The following is a 21947-nucleotide window of genomic DNA, read 5'->3' on the forward strand; positions in this document are numbered from 1 at the left end:
AGACAAGTGCCATGGACAATTACAGCAAGTAAAGATTTCTTTTGGTTGAAGGCTTCCTGGAGAAGAAAGCATTTACAAGAAAGTCTTGAAGAATTCCTAGAATTTAGAAATAGAATGAAAAGAAGGGCAGCCCATGTTGTGGAGATACCAAGGAATGGAGGCATGGATGGCGTAGTTAGCCTGTAGGAAGTCATGTCAGATGGGGTATTGGGGCATTTCCTGGAAGGTCACTTACCTCTGATTAACGAGGGTTTATTCTGTGCTTCGGTTCTGATGGGGACATTCCTCTAGGGATAAACTGTGGGTCAGATGTATGGGAGTTGGAGGATATTGAGAGCTGGACTGTAGTGTTGGCCTGGGTAGTGGGTTATTAAGAGTCTAGGAGACAGTGAGTGGCAGGGTTGGGAGAATACAGACCTGCCAAAAATTTAAAAGGTAAACTTAAAGCTTAGGATTAAAAAGAAAGAGGAATCAAATATGACCCAGCTGTTTGGAGCTTGGTGGTATTATTAATAGAAATGGAAAGTGTTGGAGAAAAGCAGAGGTAGGATTACTCTGTAATGGCCTGTATGGGAAAAGAATCTAAAAGAGCGGATGTATGTATAAGTGATTCACTTTGCTGTACACCTTAAACTAACAACACTGTAAATCAACTATACTCCAATAAAAATTAAAAAAATTTTTTTAAATAAAAAAGAAAAGATTAGGGGGCTTCCCTGGTGGCGCAGTGGTTGAGAGTCCGCCTGCCGATGCAGGGGACACAGGTTCGTGCCCTGGTCCGGGAAGATCCCACATGCCGCGGAGCGGCTGGGCCCGTGAGCCATGGCCGCTGAGCCTGTGCGTCCGGAGCCTGTGCTCCACAACGGGAGAGGCCACAGCAGTGAAAGGCCCGCATACCGCAAAAAAAATAAATAAAAAAAAAAGAATGAATAAGTGGATGGATGCAGGCAGGAGGGGCTAAACCAACACAAAAATCAGCATAAGAGGAGAATATTTAGAAGGTGGATCTTCATTTTCTAATGGGCCGAGGGAGGCTGGGGACTGGAGGTGAGCTGACGGGACATAAGGGCAGAACAAGCAGGAGGCAGTGATGAACTCAGTATTCCAAGAAGAACATTAATATTCCAGAGTTTCTGAAGCTTGCCTCCCAGATGCTGAGCCTGCCTCTGAATTCAGCTTCTGATTTTTCGTTTCTTTTTTTCTTCCTTGTCTTCCTCCACACTGAAGACAATTTGTTCACAATTTTCTGCAAATGAGATGACAGAATGGGGTGCATATTCCCAAGGCACACACTTGAAAAACTGCCTCCTCTCAAGCTTCAGGTTTATTCGGAAGCCATTTTCGGGTCTGGCCCATCATATTAGCTTCAGAGATGCACCACAAATGTGAGTTAATGTTGTGGCGGTTTCATTATTGCCCTCAGCTGCCCATTTTAATAACTGTAATTTTCTAATACATTTATTTATTGTTTATTTTCCTAAAGAAAATTTTAATCTTTTGGGAGAATTCACTTAAAAAAAAAAGACGGAAATCAATTCATTTGTGAGGCATTGCCTTGCACTTAAATATGGGCTGCTCAGACAGCCGGTGTGAGGTACAACACGCTGGAATCCATGTCACCTAGACATCTTGACAAGGCTTTCTCAAATATATCTTCCACCCTCTTTCTAATCTATTATCTTTCTTTGCCTTCACCCCTTCTCTTTTGGTTTCTTTTTCTTCTGTTTTGCTTTATCTCCTTAATGAAGTGACACTGTTATTCATATTTGCATCCCTCACATAGTAGTTGCTCAACAAATGCTTGAACTAGTGAATGCTTTTGCTCTTCCTTTTTACTCTCTTTTGCTCTTCTCTTTCCTCATACTTCGCCCTTTCTGCTCAGAGGGAATAGTACACATCAAGTCACAACTATAGACCCTTCTAGAACGTTGCATAAGAACTTTGCCCCAGCACCCGTTAGTGTCGTCCTTTTCATCACACCAACCTTCTCCCTGGTGTACCCAAGTTTCCTAGTTTCTATTCCTAAACTGACACTTCCCAGTATATGTTCTATGGAGCACAGTCATGAGAAGTTAATTTGTCCAAAGCGACAAAAAAATCCATAGCCACCTTATTTCGTTTAAGTGTTTTACCAGGTATTTCTCAAAGTCTTTGAAATTTGATTTTTCAAAGCCTTTCATGTGCCAGTAAGAATCTCCAACAGCAGGTAGAGAATGCAGTACTTTTCAAATGTTTGACCAGAGAACTTATCTCCCTCCTCTCTCAGCCCAAAACTTCTCACGGAGACACACTTGCAAAGTGCTCCCCAGCCTGTTTGGCAAACATTCAGGACAGGGTACTCTTCACTTAGGATGCAGGCATCTGCTGGACAAGGTTCATTCCCTGCACAGAGAAGGGACTGAGATTGATATAGAAGTTTGAGAAGAGAATATTTATTGAAGATCTACTCATTTGCAGACATCATGCTAGGGACTCTGATAATAATTGTAAGAAAAATATACATTGACATGTTTTATCTCATTTAGTATGTATCCCTTCATTAATACCTTGAGGCAGATACTATTCCCTTCATTGTATAGATGGTGAAACAGTGGCTCAGTTGGTTGACTTATCCATGGCTCACAAGCTAACAAGGAGCAGACCTAAAATTCCAGACCACATTTTGTTTGAAATGAAACCAAAGCTGGAACATTTTTTCTTACACTGACTACTTGAGCAACTGTGGCAACCATTAGCCAATCTACCTCATATGTAATAGTGAAAATAGGCACAAACACAACTAAGAAAGAAGTCTTAGACAAAAAGTGGACAAGGAGTTGGAGAATCAGGCAGGACTACTGGGTATGGTTGTTCAGGTTGTGCACTGTACCATTTGAGTGAAGTCACATGAATGGCGCTCTCTACAAGAAAGAGTGCAGTATTCAATGTCAGCAGACATATATGCCAGCTCTGGGAAAGGTAGCCAGGTACCATAGTACTTTGAGTTTCAGGTGCAAATGTAAATTTTGAGCAAAAACTCAAGACAGAATAATAACCAGTTTTAGGAAAACAATATGTTATATGTGAAAATGCACTAAAAACATATTAGAAACTTGGATATAGTGCAGATTGGCCAGAAAGAGCTGATACTTTGAGATAAAGCAAAAATCTAGCAGGGAGTCACTTTGTCACTTTCATAATAATCATGTTTCTAATATCTGTGGATTTACTCCCCTTCCCTTTTTCCTTTATTTTTTACCAGCTTCTGTCTTTAAGAGTTTCCACTTAAGCTGCTGTGTTCTCCACTGATGGCTGAGCCGGTCCTGACTGGGGCAGGAAGAGATATCAGTAACCTCACACACATTACCTGGTAGAGTCTGAATGTGATGCTTTGGCCTTCAACCCAGGTCCAATGTGCCAGGATTAGCCTCTGAATCCCAGCCTCTCTTGTCTCCTGTCACATTGGCCCAGTCATACAACAGGTTCTCCATGTCCAACACAAAAATTCCTTGCTGAGACCGGCAATCTGCTGTGAAAACCAGATTTCTGATTAGGTTTTGTCCTCAGTGAGCCCTCACCTAACGTCTGCAGGAGACTGGAAGATTACTGGCCAAGGTTTCCATCGTGCATATTGGAAAACACACAAGCTTTGGTGTTACACCCTCATCAGTACAAATTCCAGCCTTGTCGCTTACTAGCTATGTAAGCTAAGGCAAGTTACATAACCATGTTGGACTTTACCGTTCTCATCTATGAAAGGAGCACAATGTGGACTCCCTCACATGAGTTAGATCATCTATAAGGGCTCTGATGACTCTTCCCCTTCTTCTCTGAGGAGGACTCGTGGGGTAGATATTTGTTAGGTTGTTTTTCATTGCAGAGAATGGTTACTCAACTCAAAGTCATTCAGACAGTGAGGACATTTTTTGGCTCATACGAAAAGGAATCCAGCCTAAGGTTGGTCGATCCTCCCATTTAATTATGTCATCAACAGCTAAGGTTACCTCTGTCTCTCCACACAGCCATCTACAAAGAAGACTTCATCCAAAGGTGAATTCTCTACTTGGTAGTGTGGCGGCTTCGAGTAACAATCAGTGCCATATGCTTTTCCATTCACTTTTGGAGGAGGGTGAGGAGAGAGAAAGGGAGAGAGAACCTGAGCTTTGGAACCCAAGTCCTTCCAATTCATTTGCTTGGACCAATTTTAGTCATAACAATTATTGATGCAAAAATTGCCTGTTAGGGAAATGTTAGACACTGACTGGTCTAAGTTCCTGAACCATCACTGGTCAGTGAATTACCATGATTGACGAAGGCCAATAAGGGCCATTCTTAACCCTTAGTGCTCTGGCTTTGGTTTCAAACAAGATGTGGGCTGAAATTCTAGGTCTGCTCCTTGCTAGCTTGTGGGCCATGGACAAGTCAACCAACTGAGCCACTGTTTCACCATCTATACAATGAAGGGAATAGTATCTGCCTCATGGTATTAATGAAGGGATACATTTTTTCCTTAGATTCTACAGGGTGAAAAACCCAGAACTTCAGTTCAGATCCCTACTCTGGCGATTACCAGTAGGGTTACCATTTCTGAACTTCAACTTCCCCATCTAAAAATGGGAGGTAAAAATAGTACCCATCTCATTAGCTGGTTTTGAGGATTTGGTGAAATAAAATTTGTGAGGCTCTTAGCACAGAGCCTGGCAGGTGTGTTATTATTAACAGTACCAGGAACACCTACAAATTCTAGACGTTATTTTTACTGTCTATGCCTAGAAATGCAGTGCCCCTTCCTGCAAGATTCGATTGTTGTCTGATTGCTGGATTCCTGCCATGGGCCCCTCTGCACCAGGTTGGCTGACTCGCATGTGAATGCTTTATACCCTCTTTATATTATTCATCTGACTGTTCAGCTACTCATGAGGGGTTGACTAGATTGGTCCCTTCTCTCTCTCCCATCACGGGCCCATCCAATCTAGATTTATACCTCTTCCCTGATGACATAGGATATTGAAATCCCTGCTTGCTTTGCGGCATAGCAAACTCATATTTTGATAATTTTCTTGGTAACCAAGAAATGATGAAGCCTTGGGTCAACTGGCTGGGCAACCAGGGTCTTCTGTCTTATACTGGCATCGAATAAAAAATGTCTTCTACGGTTCTCATTGCTAAGATGCCGACTACCCAGAATTGAATATTTCTGTTTGACACCTGCTTTGGTTTTTTTTGTTTTTTTCTTTTGCTGTACGCGGGCCTCTCACTGCTGTGGCCTCTCCCACTGCGGAGCACAGGCTCCGGACGCGCAGGCTCAGCGGCCATGGCTCACGGGCCCAGCCGCTCCGCGGCATGTGTGATCTTCCCGGACCGGGGCACGAACCCGTGTCCCCTGCATCGGCAGGCGGACTCTCAACCACTGCGCCACTGCGACACCTGCTTTTAAGCTAGACTTGCTTTATTAGCATCCCAACCAATAGCATTACTGCATCTCTTATCGTCCCATCTCTTCCAGAGATGGATATCACACATCCCCAGATGTTTTTAAATTCCCACAGGTTTTACTCCTTAAATAGGGTTCTTCCTCTTCTGGTATGTCATTGTTATCCAGAAATATTAAATCCTATTTCTTCCACTTGCTTTGATAACATGAACAATTCTTTTCAATCTACCCAGTTATATTCTGAAAGGTGCAACGAACTCTGTGGGTTTGCAAATTTTCGTATTTTAATTTCGGATCCTTTCTTCCTCTTTCTCGCTCCTCACCGTGGAAGACTGGAAGTGACATACGATGTGCAGCCCTTTAAAAATGTGGACTATGCTTGTAGTGATGCATAGCTCGTGACAATGGCTCTTGGCTGTTCAAAAGATTGCAAGAGGAAGCTGGTGGCTAGTCTGTTGCGAAAGTCCAGGAGACCCAGAGGCTACAGTGGCAGTTTCATGCTGGCCTGAGGATAGGAGTAAAGGTTACAAACAGATGGTAACTGGAGTTAGCTGCAGATATTTTCATTTTCAAAACGGCAGCACCAGGACCCTACTGGCAGTGTATGCCATCACAGTGGGAGAAACCAGAGCTCGGTGGCAGGCTCTGGCCTCACCGGGAGAGAAGCAGTGTGCGCTACTAAGGGAACATTTGGGAGGGTGGCCCTCCCCTCCCCGGGGCCCTGAGCACAGATGTGCACTGCTGGCTGAGACCTACATCTGGGAGGGTGATGGCCCACAAAGAGGCCACAGATGGTGGCCAGAAATGGTGCCAGACAAATGTTGGAGAAAAGTCCTCTCCCTCCCCAGAAAGGTGTCTTCAAGGGTGACACTTCCTACTTGTGTATTTGAAGGAGAAAAACAAAATCTAGGTGACAGATACTGCTGCATTAATAGAGGACCAAAGGGAGAGGGGGATTTCTTCACTCGAACGCGTTGGTGTTACCCTCCTCGTTTTATACTGTCTGGTGTGCAGCTGCCCCCAGGAAGGGGGATGGCGGCCTGGAGTCCAGCAGCATCTAGGAGAATCACAGCCGTGCACTTTGATAAAGAAAAGAAAGAGGAAACTGAGCACAGTTAGGGTAGCTGTATGTGCTTATGCACACTCCGGTGCATGTGAGGGCAGGGGCACTCCAGTGCATGTGAGGGCAGGGGCACAGGCACACTGCTCAAGAGGGGACAGCGTAGCAGATGCAGTCCTTGGGGGGAGGAAAGAAGCGTGACCCCTTTACTTGGCTTTCTTTCAGGCTGGGGTGTTAGAAGGCTTCTCTCTCCTTGCAGATTGAAATCTCTAAACATTCCAGTACCTCGGTCTCTGGCATTTCTGCCCCCAGGGTCTCTGCTTAAAGGATTTTGCTGCTTATCTCACTGGCTTCTGATGGTACACAGCCCCTGTCCGCTCAGCTCACGTGGGCACCAGGGCTGAGCTTCTGTGACTCCTGCCCTCCGGCCACTGCAGAAGCTATAAGCCCTCAGGAGAGGGTGAAAAGATGAAAGGATGCGTCTCTGAAGTTGTGAGAATCTGGGGCTTACAGGGAACCAAGCTTGATTTACATTGAAGCTTTGCTGGGATCACTTCCCGCTGACATATTCAGGATGCTGGCGGAGGCTTCCACTTGCCCACTTCATTCGCAGTGGAGCTATTTCAGAAGTTAATTAACCTGGGCTATTTCCCTCCTTTGGAACTCCAGATGGGCTGAAAATTTGCCTTTTAAAAATGACCCACATCCTGGGAAATGGCGAAAACAAACCCTCTTCCATTTTTATTTTGGAAGGCTCATTTTTTTCTTTAACTCACTTAATAATTATTAATTTACCTCTACCACATTTAGATTTGTTAATATGTATTTTTTAATTGCCTATGTTGTGCAAATTGCTATGTTAGGCACTTGGAAGAACACAGAGAAGTGGTAAACCCAGTCTTTGACCTCAAGGAATTTGCAGTCTTAGTGTGATTATAAAACCTGAAATGAAAATTGATGCAACATTTTAGATTATGTGAAAAGTCCCAAATGACTGGGATAAACGGTAAATGCTCTGAGAATTTCTGAATCAAATATTTCCTTTCTGTCACTTTGCTGTTTGGAGTTAGTGTGGTTCTGAACCCTGCGTTCACCAACCCTCACTGTGTGACCTTGGACGAGTCTCTTGCCCTTTCTAAACCTCAGTTTCTCCTCTTGCAAAAAAAGGGGGGAATAATATAAACCTCTCAGGAGCTGAGGGGAATTAAATAATTTCATGTATAAGAAGCTTTCAGCATGGTGTCTGGCACATAAATGGTGCTGAACAAAAGCTGTTATAATTGTTAAACACTTGGCAATTTTATTTGCTCCTGTGTGCTCTGAGCAGGCCGATGGCTGAAAGCTCAGAGACACAGGCCCCATGGTCAAGTACAGCGTTTGGTTTTCAGGATTTTTAATGCTACCTGGGGCAAAGGATCTGGGAAAATGTTTAAATTCTGAGTATCCCTTGCTTCCTACTCCCTCCATTCTTTAATCCCTAAAATAAATGTGGGGTTAGGGATCTGACATACAGTTGACCCAAGGCTTCACCTAATGAAGTGCCCCAGACCCTGGACAGCTGTTGGGAAGGACAGAGTCATGGGAGAGGAGCTGCATTCAAAATCTAGAAAGGATATTCCATGAAACCAGCACCAATCCCTGCTTGCAAGGAGGGAGTGATTCAAGAGGAGGAATGTACAGGGATTCCTATGTCTTACTTAGGACAGCTTGCCATGTTATATTTCTTCCCCTTAATTTAGTAGGAAGCATCTGACCACAACTTTAGTTGGTGCTGATGCCTCAGGAATAGGGCCTGTGAGGATGGAGGTTTCCAGTGCTGGTACATATACACAAGTAAATTCCCACTTCCATGTTCTAAAACTTCCCTAAAACTCCCCACCAGCGTCATGTTCAGAGCTGGGCCTAGTGAGTAATGGCCCCAGGGGAAGATTTCATTTTGCTTTTAGCAGGTTTTCTCCCAGTGGGGTAGGCAAGTAGATGGTCCTCTCTCATGGGCCAGCTTCCCTCCCTTTACCCCAGGACACCCAGCAACAGCAGGTGGGAAGAGAGACAGCTTTGGAAAGTTGATTCTGTCTGGGCTTTCCACGTTGCTCCACTGAAAGCTACTGTGGAAAAGAACACAGGGCTTCCCTGGTGGCGCAGTGGTTGAGAGTCCGCCTGCCGATGCAGGGGACGCGGGTTCGTGCCCCGGTCCAGGAAGATCCCACATGCCGCGGAGCGGCTGGGCCCGTGAGCCATGGCCGCTGAGCCTGCGCGTCCGGAGCCTGTGCTCCGCAATGGGAGAGGCCACAACGGTGAGAGGCCCGCGTACCAAAAAAAAAAAAAAAAAAAGAAAAGAGCACAAAAGTTTGAGCTCTAACAACCCCTCAGTTTCAAAAATGTATCCGCCTGTGAAATTGTTTCCAGGCCTCAGGGTTTTCTGTCCAGCTCTTCCCAGGCCCTGAGCACCAAAGCCAAGCGTTAGGAGGACAGAGCTCCCGCCCACATTCTGGAGACTGCTGTTCTCCCATCAGGCTCATGACTGTGTTTACTGGGACTTGTGCTTATATTCAGGGCTGCTTTACGAGCATTCGCCGTAAGGCCTCTCCCCTGGGGGCCAGAAGGGCATTTCGTATTATTGTAGGACACCAGGATAGACCACCCCAAAATAGGCCTCTAGACATAAGCATTGTTTTGAGAAAGAGAAGACAGAAGAGAAGCTCTGGAAAACAGAATAAAAGCTGCCCTTTTGTAAGGACAATTTACACTTGTAAAGGAAATATCCATCTGTGAGGGGGTCTCGCTTTCTGGACCAGGAAGAGAAGGATGGCTCTAAGTCAGAAGAGACTTATCCATGGAGAAGGCCCAGGCTGCAATCTGCGTAACGAAGTTTACCCTGTTCACCGTGTCACTGTTCTTGGTCCCCTTCCCACCCCTGACCTGCCCCACCACAGTCCTTTCTCTGATGTAGCTGAAGGTGGTATTTCAGCCTGAATTCTAAGCCGCCTCCCTGAGTTCCTCATTTCCCTCGGTGAGTCCCATGTATGTGAGATATACATGTGAATAAACTTCTCTGTGTTTTTCTCTTGGTAATCGGTCTTTTGTTCCAGGGGCCCTGGCCAAGAACTTAGAAGGGTAGAGGAAAAATAATTTTTTCCTACCCTGCAGGGTCAAAGTCATGAAGCACCTTTCCTTTAGATGTTTAACATGCTCTCCAAATAAACTTCTAGCCAGAGATAAGGGGATCCAAGGACAAGGCTGAAACCCACACCAGACACAGGGTGTGTGTGCATGTGTCTGTGTGCACACAGAATTCTATGAATTTCTTGCAAACCGAATATATTACATTGTATGGGGGGGTGGTTAAAGGTATTAAATTGTTAAATGCCAATATTTAAATCATACAACTTTTGTAACCTTGGTTTAGTCTCCCTCCTCCCTTTTAAATATAGTAGGGTTATAGTCTCCAAATTTGAGAGTGACTTTTTTTTTTTGATTTTCTAGACGTTTTTAATGTATTTTTTAAATTATACTCTTAACAGTAAATTCTTACAAAGATGTTTCATGATTACATCATAACAAGCAATTGTTTACTGGGACAAAGAAGATATGCTAAAAGACAAATGAATTATTATAATTAAATATGCACAACTTATTGACATTTTTCTTAAGACAAAAAGACTGGGATATATCCGCTGAAGTCTAGGCATTCTGCCATCACTTCTGTTACCAATTGGAGTCAAAGTTTTAAAATTCCTGTGATCTTGAATGTCTTGTTAAGTGTTAGAGGGCTTTTTTTTTCTTTTAGCTACTAGATTTTTCAGGAAAAATTCACCTGCTTTATATGAAGAACACACCAGAGGGCCACTTGCAGTCTAATGAAATCCAAGTTCATTTCCTGCTTTTTTCCCAGTATTTGAACTTTTCAGGAGTAATGTATTCTTCAACCTTAAGGTGGCGCTTTGTTGGCTGCATATATTGTCCCAAAGTCAAACAGTCCACATCGGCCTCACGAAGTACTTCCATCGTTGCATATACTTGCTCGTCATCCTCACCTAAACCCAACATTATAGATGTTTTAGAATAACATCAGGTCGAACTTCCTTGGCATGTTTCAGTACACGTAGAGACTGGTCCAAATTGGCCCGGGGATCACAAACTTTCCTCTGTAGTTCTGGAACTGTTTCTACATTATGTGCATACACATCTGATCCTGACAGAGTAACTTTTTCTGTTGCTTTAAAATCTCAGAAATCAGGGGCGAGACATTCCACAAGGATTTTCGGATTCCTTTCCTTTAAGTAAGGCACCGTCTTTGCAAAGTGCTCAGCTCCTCCATCAGGCATATCTTCTCGATCCACAGACGTCGGGACTACATAATCCAGACCCCACTCTGCAATTGCCTTTGCAGTATTGTAGGGCTCCTTGGCATGCAGTGGAGGTGGATTTCTTGCAGTCTTAGCAGAACAAAACCTACAACCTCTTGTACATGTGTCACCCATCAACATAATTGGAGCAGTGGCATATCCTCTGCCTCCCCAACACTCTCCAATATTGGGACACCGAGCTTCCTCACACCCTGTATGGAGATTTAAATTCTGCATTGTATTTTTCAGTTTACTGTAATTTTTTCCCCATGGGAATCTCTGTCTTTAGCCATGGAGGTAGTCTTAACCGTTCTCCTTTCTGGTGTTTTATGCCTCCTTTATACTCATCCCAGGTGCTCTTGTCTGCTAGATCACCAGATACAAAATCTTGAAGGTCTGGTCCATTCTGTAAAAATTCCGTTTTTTTTTTTTAAATCTGGCAAGGAACTTACTTGACTGGACTGCGTAAATATCTTCCAAATACCCAGGGGCCCACGCTGTGGACTGCGCTCCCGCAGCATAGAGACATCCCTCTCTTCTTTTGCTAGTAGGGCCAAGGGATCACTAATTCCCAGGAAAAGAGAGATGGAAGAAAAAAGAGAGTGACCTATGTTTAAACGGCCTGGATATGCACGAAAAGTTGCAGTGAGCTTTCATTATGCTGACTGTAAACCAAAAATACATGGTACACAGTATGACAAATACAAGGATATTTATGGCAACAAGAGGGAAAATTGATAGAAATTAGAAATGTTTTGGAAAATCTGGAAGGAATGTTGTCATAAATATGGAAATTTCTCCTAGAAAGTGTAGGTCCCTCTGTGCCACCAAGGGAGAGTCCTGGTCATCTTTTTTCCTCAGCATTGACAGACCATTTTGGTCTCTTGAAAATTATGTAATTTTGCATTTCTCCATTCCTCACATTACATCAGACACAATGGATACAAAAGCAACTTGAATATTGTTTGGTTCTCTTTAATGCTAATTACTATTAGTACTGGACTATACTCATTGGCATAGCTATGGTCTAGAGTTTGAATTTGCACAACCTCAAATCTCAGAGACCAGATCTAGAGGTAGCTAGAAATCTGTGAAGTGTTGACTTTCTAATGCAGAGGGCTGTTTAAAAACAGCTCCCCGAGATGAGGGCTGGAGTGCTTGCCCCTTAAGTGTGCGGATCTGAGAGTTTGGCTCTGAGAGGTGTTTTGGAAATATTTGAATTGGCCTGAATTCCCATGTTCGAGGCAGAAGTGTGGGCCCTCGAGATGGATTGTTTGTTGTGGTTGCAGTTGCCAACACTGCTTCTCAAAGTTTAAGAGACGTGTCAGTCAGTGGTGATGCTATTCTCATCTTTTGTGTATGCTAGAGAGAAGGACATCCCTAGCAGTGGACAGGCTTGAAAGCAAGTGTGTATGTGTTTGTACTGAGGAGAGAATGGAAGGCCGGGGCGGACAGAGCACTACCAGACTGGTGGAGAGCTCTTTGGTACCTTCCAGATAAAATGCCCCCTCCCCCCCGAGAAAGCAATAGATCAACCATGAGCTCTGCTGAAATGCCTTTCACCAAAGGAGCTACTTCTCTTTGTTGAGTGAAAGTGCAATTTTAAAAAGATGCTGACTCCAGTTGGTGCCCAAGTCAGTCCCTAACTATGACCTCTGTGGGTCTCCCAAGGTGGCCAGTGAGCTGAAACCAACATTTCAGAAGATCAGAGACTGAAGGTCCAGCCCTAGGGAGTAAACTGTATGATTATATATTCTGGGAAAAGTTAGACTGAGCATGTGGATAATAATAATTACATAACTGAACAACTAAAAGGAAAAGAAAAGGGAGTTGATTTATGCCATTACAGACTTAGTGCCTACTAGTTAATATGATTTGATTTCTTCTCTCCTTTAGTCTTCCCTGCCCTCCGCAGGGTTATTTGCCAAAGAGTGAATCATGACATGCACTGGTGTCTCATAAAAATTAGAGAAGACCTAATCACCTCATGAGATAGAAATCATGATCATGAAAATTAGAGAAAACCCCTCTCTGAAAGGCTTCTCAGGAGATGCAAAGAGCTATAGTTGAGATGATTTCAATGTCATACTCCTTTTCCCTCTCACTCTCTAACTCTTAAATTTCTAGAGAACATTCTCTTAACGGTGGTCAAATAGTAATAATAATAATGGTAATGATAAAGAAGAAACAGATAATAATGACTTGTGGCTGAAAGAAGCCTGAGTACTTTAAAACAACTGAACCTGCTGAACAACTTCAGCTTTGCCTCCTATGAGCTGCTATCTTTTTTTTCGTGTGTGTGTGTGTGTGTGTGTGTGTGTGTGTGTGTGTGTGTGTGTGTGTGTGTGTGTGTGTGTGTGTGTGTGTGTGTGTGTGTGTGTGGTACGCGGGCCTCTCACTGCTGTGGCCTCTCCCGTTGCGGAGCACAGACTCCGGACGCGCAGGCGCAGCGGCCATGGCTCACGGGCCCAGCCGCTCCGCAGCATGTGGGATCCTCCCGGACCGGGGCGCGAACCCGCGTCCCCTGCATCGGCAGGCGGACTCTCAACCACTGCGCCACCAGGGAAGCCCTGAGCTGCTATCTTGTAGCAGGATTTAAAAAAAAAATTGCATGATGTAGTTACTAATTATATAACTTGAGAATTAGACACTAGGACATGTATCCAGTCTCTATTACTATCCTAGAGAGAAACAGAACACTGAATTCTAGTAGTGAATGTATCATTTAGAGTGCTACATCAGCTCTTCAGAGGGAAGCATAATTTCTAGGGCTGAGGAAGAAGCAACTAAAATCACAGTTTACATGGAACCGTTTGATCACTGTCTAGGTTAAAAAATGAGTCTTCTGGTTTCGTTGTTGCTAGTTTTCTTTCTTTGCCATGCTGCTGGCTTACTGACTGTGTGTGTGTGTGTGTGTGTGTGTGTGTGTGAGTGTGTGTTCAGTCATTTGCACATTTGTGTCTGTGGCATGCTTATCTAATCACGGCCTCCTCAGGGTCATCATCTACAGTCATACAGATCGTGCACTGTGCAAACCCCCTGAATAGGGCAGTGATGCTGCGAGTCAAAATCGGGACCATCGCCAGGCTTAACACAGGCCCCTAACAGAGAAGAAAAAAGAACTACCCTCATTTCTCCTGTGAGCAGGGGAAGGAGGTTAAGCAGGACAAAATTCTTGGCTAAGTTGGAAGGGACTTGGTAGAGGGAGTGAGGAATCTTTTGATCTTCAGTGGTAGGTGTGATCTTAAAGAATAGAAGGTAGATGCTTGGGGCCTTATGTAGACATGGTGGTTTCTCTAGCCCTGGGCATTGGCCCAGGAATTTGCAAAGTTCCCAAAGCAGCTATGAAATCAGGTCCTGGCCTGAGAGCACTGGGGCCTGAGCTGTGGAAGCAGCCCTCCCTTCTCCTGGGTCAGCTTCCATCTACTTTCCTCTTTGGCCGTGAAAACCCTTTGGTTTTGGTGGTGCCCCCCACCCCCCATCCCTCTGCATGAGAGTGTGGCTGGAGAAACCAAAGAAACTCATCCTTGGCATTAACTTTGCAACTCTGCACTTAAAGTTTTCCCAAACTTTTTATACCCTTATACTTTCTCCTAGAACTTTCAGGTGGGGAGAAAAATTCTGATTTGATCCTATTTGAATTGTTCTGAGGGTCATGTCCAGGCACCAGTATTTTTTAAAAGCTCTGTTGATCCTAACATTTATCTTGGGTTGAGAAAGGCTGTGATGGAGTCAGGGAGTGAGCTGGAGCTGGAATCCAGATGGCCTGCTGGGGGCTCTTTACTTTCTACGTGTCCACCTGTGTTGCTAGTACACCCCCTCCAATCCCCTTACTCATTCCAAACCTTGACACAATTCCACTGGGCATCTTTCAACAGGGCTGCTCCAAACCTTCACAAAACTCAGTTGGGCATCTTTCAACAGGGCCGCTCTTGAGGCTGGAGACCTCTCCTGGCAACCAGAAAAATATGTATGGGAGAAGGTAGCTTGTCTCACTGGGCTGACCACCTTCATGTGACCTAGTGTTCCTTCCGAGGGAACACACAAGCCCATCTGCCCTTTCCACAGGGGCTCCGCTTTAGTTGGTGCTATCAGGCAAATCCCTGCCTTTCAGGATATTGGCAGGTCTGTACCTAGACTTTGGGGGACTCGAATGTCTGGATCACAATCTGAATGGCAGTATCCTCTCTTTGTGGAATGCTGGGGTCATCCAGCAAAGCCACAGAGGAATGGCTGGCATTCTATTGCTCAATCTGGACTCAGAAAATTCTTAGAGAATGGAATTTTTCCAATGAGAGGAGCAATAGAAGTTAGACTAAAGGGACAAGTTAAAGGTTGGGGATAGGTGGGTGTCTGTCTTCTGACTAGGATACTGGTGGTTTAATGACTGAGAAATATGCACTAAGTTATATATGGAGACTCGTGATTCTGTGAGATCGCCTGGCAGATGAGAACATCTGTGATCAGTACTGGAAGCTTCCAGAGGCTTTCACTTCCCCCAGTGCCACAGACGGCCATCTCTAGCTTTCGGCAGCCCTGCTCCATTTGTGTGCTCTGTCAGGGATAATGAAATCAGACAGGCCCACGGAGACTTCTTTTCCCTCCTCACAAATTTTTAATAAAACTATTTGAACAACAGAGCTGGGCATCTCTGAAGCCTGAAATTAAAGCAATAAGATGGAAGATGACTCGCTTGTCAGTCTGTACAAATTCCAGGGGAGTTTTTCTAAATCTGCCGACAATGTGAGCTCTCCATCTGGAGTCTTTTCTTCCTTATTTTCAGAGGAAGAAAATCCAGCACCAAGGAAGAGAAAAAGGGACACTTCATTTTCTGCCACTAACAGCATATGAATGAAACCCTGAATCGGGTTTTCACAAAAATTTGGGGAGAGAATCGCTCTTGAATACGTAAGGGTCCCCCATTCCGATTTCCTGAGACAAAGTGTAGTCACAGTTGTTTGTTCGGTGACCGCCGCTCAGCCATCTGCCTTGCAGGAGGAATGGCCACTGGAGGTTCCCGGACTCGCTGGATTCCCACTGTCACCTTGGTCTTGATGTCCACTCTCGCCCTGGCGCTGGTGAAGGAATGCACAGCGCACTGGTCTCCAAGAGCTGGCACGCCAGGGGCAGAGCTGACAAGAGACACTCACAGAAGTCCTGTAATGTCATGTCAGGTGGTGCTAGGTGTCATGAGAAAAAATAAAACACATGATGGGGCAGTGGGTTATGGAGGACAGGGATATTTCAGACAGGGTGTTTGTGAAAGGCATCTGAGCTGCAGGTTGTAAATTAAGTATCTCTATGTTGGCTGGCCCGTTTTTCAAAGCAAAGCTCTTGGCATTAATTCTGCAAGTAAGATTATTTAGTTTTCTAAAAAAGAGATTTTATTTAGCCCTGGCTGAAATTTAACAAAGAATTACTAGCTCTCTCTTTTTTCCTCCTCTCCCCTTCCCCTCCCTTCTCCCTCACCTCCCCTTCCTCTCTACCTCATCCCCCTTCCTCTCCTCTCCTGTATCTTTCTTTCATCTTTCTCTTATCTTGACCACCTATTCACAGCCAGGAATAAAAATGAATGCAAAATATTTCTATCCCTTTATACCTTGGGGGATATTTCTAGAGTCCTTAAGCTCTCTTAACACCCATGGGAAAGCTTGCAGCAGCTCATCTCTGCTGTCCTGTACCTTCTTGCTGGGACCCCCAAAATGTAAATCTGACTGTGGCTATCTGGGGCCTTGGGCCCAGACTTCCTATAATGTGTATGTAAAAGATGAGTATCCTGCTGAAAGTGCCTAAAGAAAACAGTGAACCACCAGTCTAAGTTCTGTACTAATGTTACCTTATTTTCCACACTAAGGCATCGAAGCTAAATGAGGTACCCATGGTATACCATAACCATTTGCCTTAGAATAGAGTTGGAGTCTTCTTCTGTGCACATGTATTCAGGGCTGTACGGCTCAGTGTCCTGGCAGGGAACACAGTTCCACGCAAGCGATTTAAGTGAAGAGAATGTAGTCCCGGGGCTACTGTGAGTAGTGAGGAAGGGGTGAGGGAGCAGGGAGTGCATGGTGAGGCAGCCAGAAATTAGAGAGCAGAGAGCCTTTATCACCTCCAGGGCTGGAGAAAGGGGAACCTGCTCAGAGCCCACTGAGAACACGAGCCCCGGAGGCAGTGACCTGGCAGGATGCTGGCTGCCTGTCAGAGGCAGGCGAGGAGCAGAGGCAGAGCAGAGAGGAAATACCCAAGCTGGCTGTCTCTCCTCTCACACTCGAGCCTCAAAGCCAACCAGAAGTCAGCAGTCTGGGAGCGGGGAGCGGGGAGAGCTTGCCCCTGGGGTATAGAGCTGGGACGGAGAAAGGAGCCAGAGGAGGGCACATGCAGGATCTGGAGCACACGCACCGGCCTTCCTGCCCACCTGCCTAGGAGATGCTCTGTCTATGTGCGTGTCTACAGTGGCTGCTACAACAATCGATCCTTCTTTTCTTCTTTCAGCTGTAACGGCCAAATACTGAGCAGCATCACATTTGGTAAATGGGCTCCCTGATCAAAGTGCTAAGGTGACCTAATTCAATCCCAGCTTTAAATTTCATCTATTTTTAGCAGTTGGTCTGTGAAGACTTGATCTGACCATGTGTGTCCTGCCTGTAGTCTCTCCGCTCCCCGAGTCCGTCTTTTGCACTTGAAGAGAAAAGATCATTTCGAAAGAATTTAATGATTTCCTTTCTAAGTAAACGCGTAAGAATTTCCCCTTCTATTCAAATTTTGGGGCCCGTCTATAATTTTCTTATTCCTTCTTAATGTTTTCTTTCACAGAGAAATGTAGGACTTGAAAGTCATCCTAAGGTCATTTTCCTGGAGTGGGAGCCACAAAGATGAAAGCACAGTTATCTGGGGTGGGGAAGGGGATGTCGTCACAGCCTGGTTCTTGCTGAAGCCTTTCTAATGACTGCATTTTCTGGCTCTGGCTACAGTTATTTCATGGGTGATATTATGAGCCGCAGCAGTTCGTTTCTTAGCTGAAATCGTTTTCTTGGCCTTGGCCGAGAGGTGTTTCTTCCCCAATGAAACAGACAGCCCTTGAGAACTTTGCCAAAAGCACACATTCACACAAACCTACCCGATAAATCTGTGCTTAAAAAATGCAATGGCTCAGCTAATGTTTATTGTGACAAATGGTTGCTGTCTACCTCTTTGCCCACTTTGAAGACACATCTCTCTGCTGCATCTGAGGAAGAACCCTTTCCTCTGTTGTGTTCCACGGGTGAACAGAGAGAAACCACCTTTAAACTGATATTGATCCACAGGCTTTAACAACCCAAAGCCCTACAAAGGGCATGTCAGCTCATCTGAAAGCTGGGTAGCATTCATAATTAGACCTGGGGGCTTCCCTGGTGGCGCAGTGGTTGAGAGTCCGCCTGCCGATGCAGGGGACACGGGTTCGTGCCCCGGTCCGGGAAGATCCCACATGCCGTGGAGCGGCTGGGCCCGTGAGCCGTGGCCGCTGAGACTGCGCGTCCGGAGCCTGTGCTCCGCAACGGGAGAGGCCACAACAGTGAGAGGCCCGCGTACCACAAAAAAAAAAAAAAAATCTCAACTTCTTCATGGCTTTTTCTGATCTCTCCCTAATGACCAATCTCGTTCTCTTCTCTTTCCCCTTGTTTCCCTAGGCTCGAGCCATGCACTGGTTTCGTCTCTATCCTTCAAGCATCTGAAACAAATTCTTCCATCAGTACCTCTACACTTCCAGGCCTGTCTTAACTCGAAATGTCCTCTTCTTAGAGGTCTTTCTCCGCAGATCATGCTTTCGAAAATAGTGCCTGTATTGTACATACTCTTTTACTCACCATATCACCCTATCTATGTTCTTCATAGTAATGATGACAATCACGTTATTTGTTTTCCTGGGTTGTGCGTGGGTGTGTTTCCTCCACTAAAAGCTCCAAAGTGTAGGACCTCTGTCTGCAGTATCTCCTTTGGCAAGAACAGAGAATAACACGTAGAGACACTCAAAATATAATTGTTGAACAAAGTAAATGGATAATATTGGTTAATATTAATTTCCAGTATAAATCATTTGTGAATACAAGCAGGTTCAGTTCACGGTCCACATTTTCTTAGGGCCTAAGGCTTCTGATGCAAAGAATCACAGCAGTCTCAGACTTTGCTGTAAGGCATCTCCCCCAACCCTGGGTGGAATGGGGCAGGTGGGCTGGAGTTAAGTTGTAGCTTTAGTTTATGAATTAGTGAAGTTAACTGACCACTGAAAGAAGAGCTCTGGAAAAGTGTCCACCTTCCTCTTTTTTCCCCCATTTGGGTGCAAAGATGGGTAGTGATAATAGTTCTGATGAAGAATTTTTAATGTATGTTTTATTCAAAATGAAATAATGCTTTTTAAACTTTCAGCATTCCTTTCCTGCCAATTGGATATCATTTCTTTTGTAATAGTCTGTAGACATATCAACTGGTACAATAGCAGATCTTATATATTAATTTTTATGCCTTTCTTTCTTTTCCACATTTCCTGACACTTTCTATATAGTCACTAGAGGGTCTACATTGATACAAGGAGAATTAGATTACTGTATCCAAACACCAGAACAGGAAAAACATAGTTAATTGCAGGTTTGTTTATTTCTGCTCTTCAAGCATCCTAAACTGGTTCTTGTATCAGGAACCAGTTACTAATGGGGTTTCATTTGAATCAAAAGCAAGGGTTCTGAGGGACCAAACATTTCACTTAAGAGTTTATGCAAGAACAGAGCTTGAAAAGAAAAACAGAGCAGGGGTGCTAAGGACAAAGGGAACAGCAGATTTTGCCCACCCCACCCCTTCTTGGGGCACAGAGATTTAGGGGGGACTCGACCTGAAAGGGCCAGACTTGGGGGTCCAGGGGAGGGAGGAGAGAGTGCAGAGGTGCCAGAGGATAGCCAGTGGCCAAAGAGCTGTGTGGAAGCCAAGCAAAGCTACAGATGGCCATCTCCTTATTGATTATACAGGGTAAGGGCCAGTGAGGTGGGGCTCCAATGTGCGTAGGGGGACTTTCCTCCACAAGCTTCCTGGAGCTCAGCCCTCAGCAGAAGGCCACCCACCTACACCCTGAAACTTAGCAGAGCCCGCATCTAACCCCCCAACTGAAAGCCACTCTGGGCACAGAGGGTGAGGTCCTTGGAGCCCTCAGAGAGGCAGTGACAGGTGGAACAGTCACACACTGGGTGGGTCTGGGAGTGGGGATTCCCTCCATGTACACACTGCATTTCACAAGGCAGGAGATGGTAGCTAGCAGAGTCTGGGCCCATGCCTTATGTCACAAAAAGCCCAACCACTGTCTCAGTTCTAATTTAGAGACCTCCTATAATGTCCTTGGGGACTCTGGCCTTGACAAAATAAAATGTGGAAAGCAGTTTTGATAATGTAGGGTTCCAGAAGGTAAAGACACCCACATCACTGGCCAGTTACTGATGTCATCACTGCCCAACAGTGAGGAGTGAGGCCAGCCCACATTCAAGAGTTCCCACATTTGGAAGTTTATAGCAATACAATCCTACCTCAAGAAACAAGAAAAATCTCAAATAAACAACCTAACCTTACACCTAAAGCAATTAAAGGAAGAAGAACAAAAAAACCCCAAAGTTAGAAGAAGGAAAGAAATCATAAAGAACAGATCAGAAATAAATGAAAAAGAAATGAAGGAAATGATAGCAAAGATCAATAAAACTAAAAGCTTGTTCTTTGAGAAGATAAACAAAATTGATAAACCATTAGCAAGACTCACCAAGAAAAAAAGAAGACTCAAATCAACAGAATTAGAGATGAAAAAGGGGAAGTAACAACTGACGCTGCAGAAATACAAAGGATCATGAGAGATTACTACAAGCAACTATATGCCAATACAATGGACAACCTGGAAGAAATGGACAAATTCTTAGAAAAGTACAACCTTCTGAGACTGAACCAGGAAATAGAAAATATAAACAGAACAATCACAAGCACTGAAATTGAAACTATGATTAAAAATCTTCCAGCAAACAAAAGCCCAGGACCAGATGGCTTCACAGGTGAATTCTATCAAACATTTAGAGAAGAGCTAACACCTATCCTTCTCAAACTCTTCCAAAATATAGCAGAGGGAGGAACACTCCCAAACTCATTCTATGAGGCCACCATCACCCTGATACCAAAATCAGACAAAGATGTCACAAAGAAAGAAAACTACAGGCCAATATCACTGATGGACATAGACGCAAAAACCCTCAGCAAAATACTAGCAAACAGAATCCAACAGCCCATTAAAAGGATCATACACCATGATCAAGTGGGTTTTATCCCAGGAATGCAAGGATTCTTCAATATACGCAAATCAATCAATGTGATACGCCATATTAACAAACTGAATGAGAAAAACCATATGATCACCTCAATAGATGCAGAAAAAGCTTTTGACAAAATTGAACACCCATTTATGATAAAAACTCTCCAGAAAATAGGCATAGAGGGAACCTACCTCCACATAATAAAGGCCATATATGACAATCCCAGGCCAACATCATTCTCAATAGTGAAAAACTGAAACCATTTCCTCTAAGATCAGGAACAAGACAAGGTTGTCCACTCTCACCACTATTATTCAACATGGCTTTGGAAGTTTTAGCCACAGCAATCAGAGAAGAAAAAGAAATAAAAGGGATCCAAATTGGAAAAGAAGAAGTAAAACTGTCACTGCAGATGACATGATACTACACATAGAGAATCCTAAAGATGCTACCAGAAAACTACTAGAGCTAATCAATGAATTTGGTAGAGTAGCAGGATACGAAATTAATGCACAGAAATCTCCTGCATTCCTATACACTAATGATGAAAAATCTGAAAGAGAAATTAAGGGAATACTCCCATTTACCATTGCAACAAAAATAAAATACCTAGGAATAAACCTACCTAAGGAGACAAAAGACCTGTATGCAGAAAACTATAAGACACAGATGAAAGAAATTAAAGATGATACTAACAGATGGAGAGATATACCATGTTCTTGGATTGAAAGAATCAACATTGCGAAAATGACTATACTACCATCCCTATCAAACTCCCAATGGCATTTTTCACAGAACTAGAACAAAAAATTTCACAATTT

General features: G+C 44.3%; 1 pseudogene; it reads right to left on the reverse strand.

The window, feature by feature from the left end:
• Window positions 1-8817: 8817 nt before the first annotated feature.
• LOC113621309 (lipoyl synthase, mitochondrial pseudogene) lies at window positions 8818-11348 on the reverse strand (annotated as a pseudogene).
• Window positions 11349-21947: the final 10599 nt, after the last annotated feature.

Source organism: Aethalodelphis obliquidens, unplaced genomic scaffold (genome assembly GCF_003676395.1).
Source record: "Aethalodelphis obliquidens isolate GAN/ISIS:26980383/991018 unplaced genomic scaffold, ASM367639v1 scaffold8, whole genome shotgun sequence".
NCBI classification, from domain to species: Eukaryota; Metazoa; Chordata; class Mammalia; order Artiodactyla; family Delphinidae; genus Aethalodelphis; species Aethalodelphis obliquidens.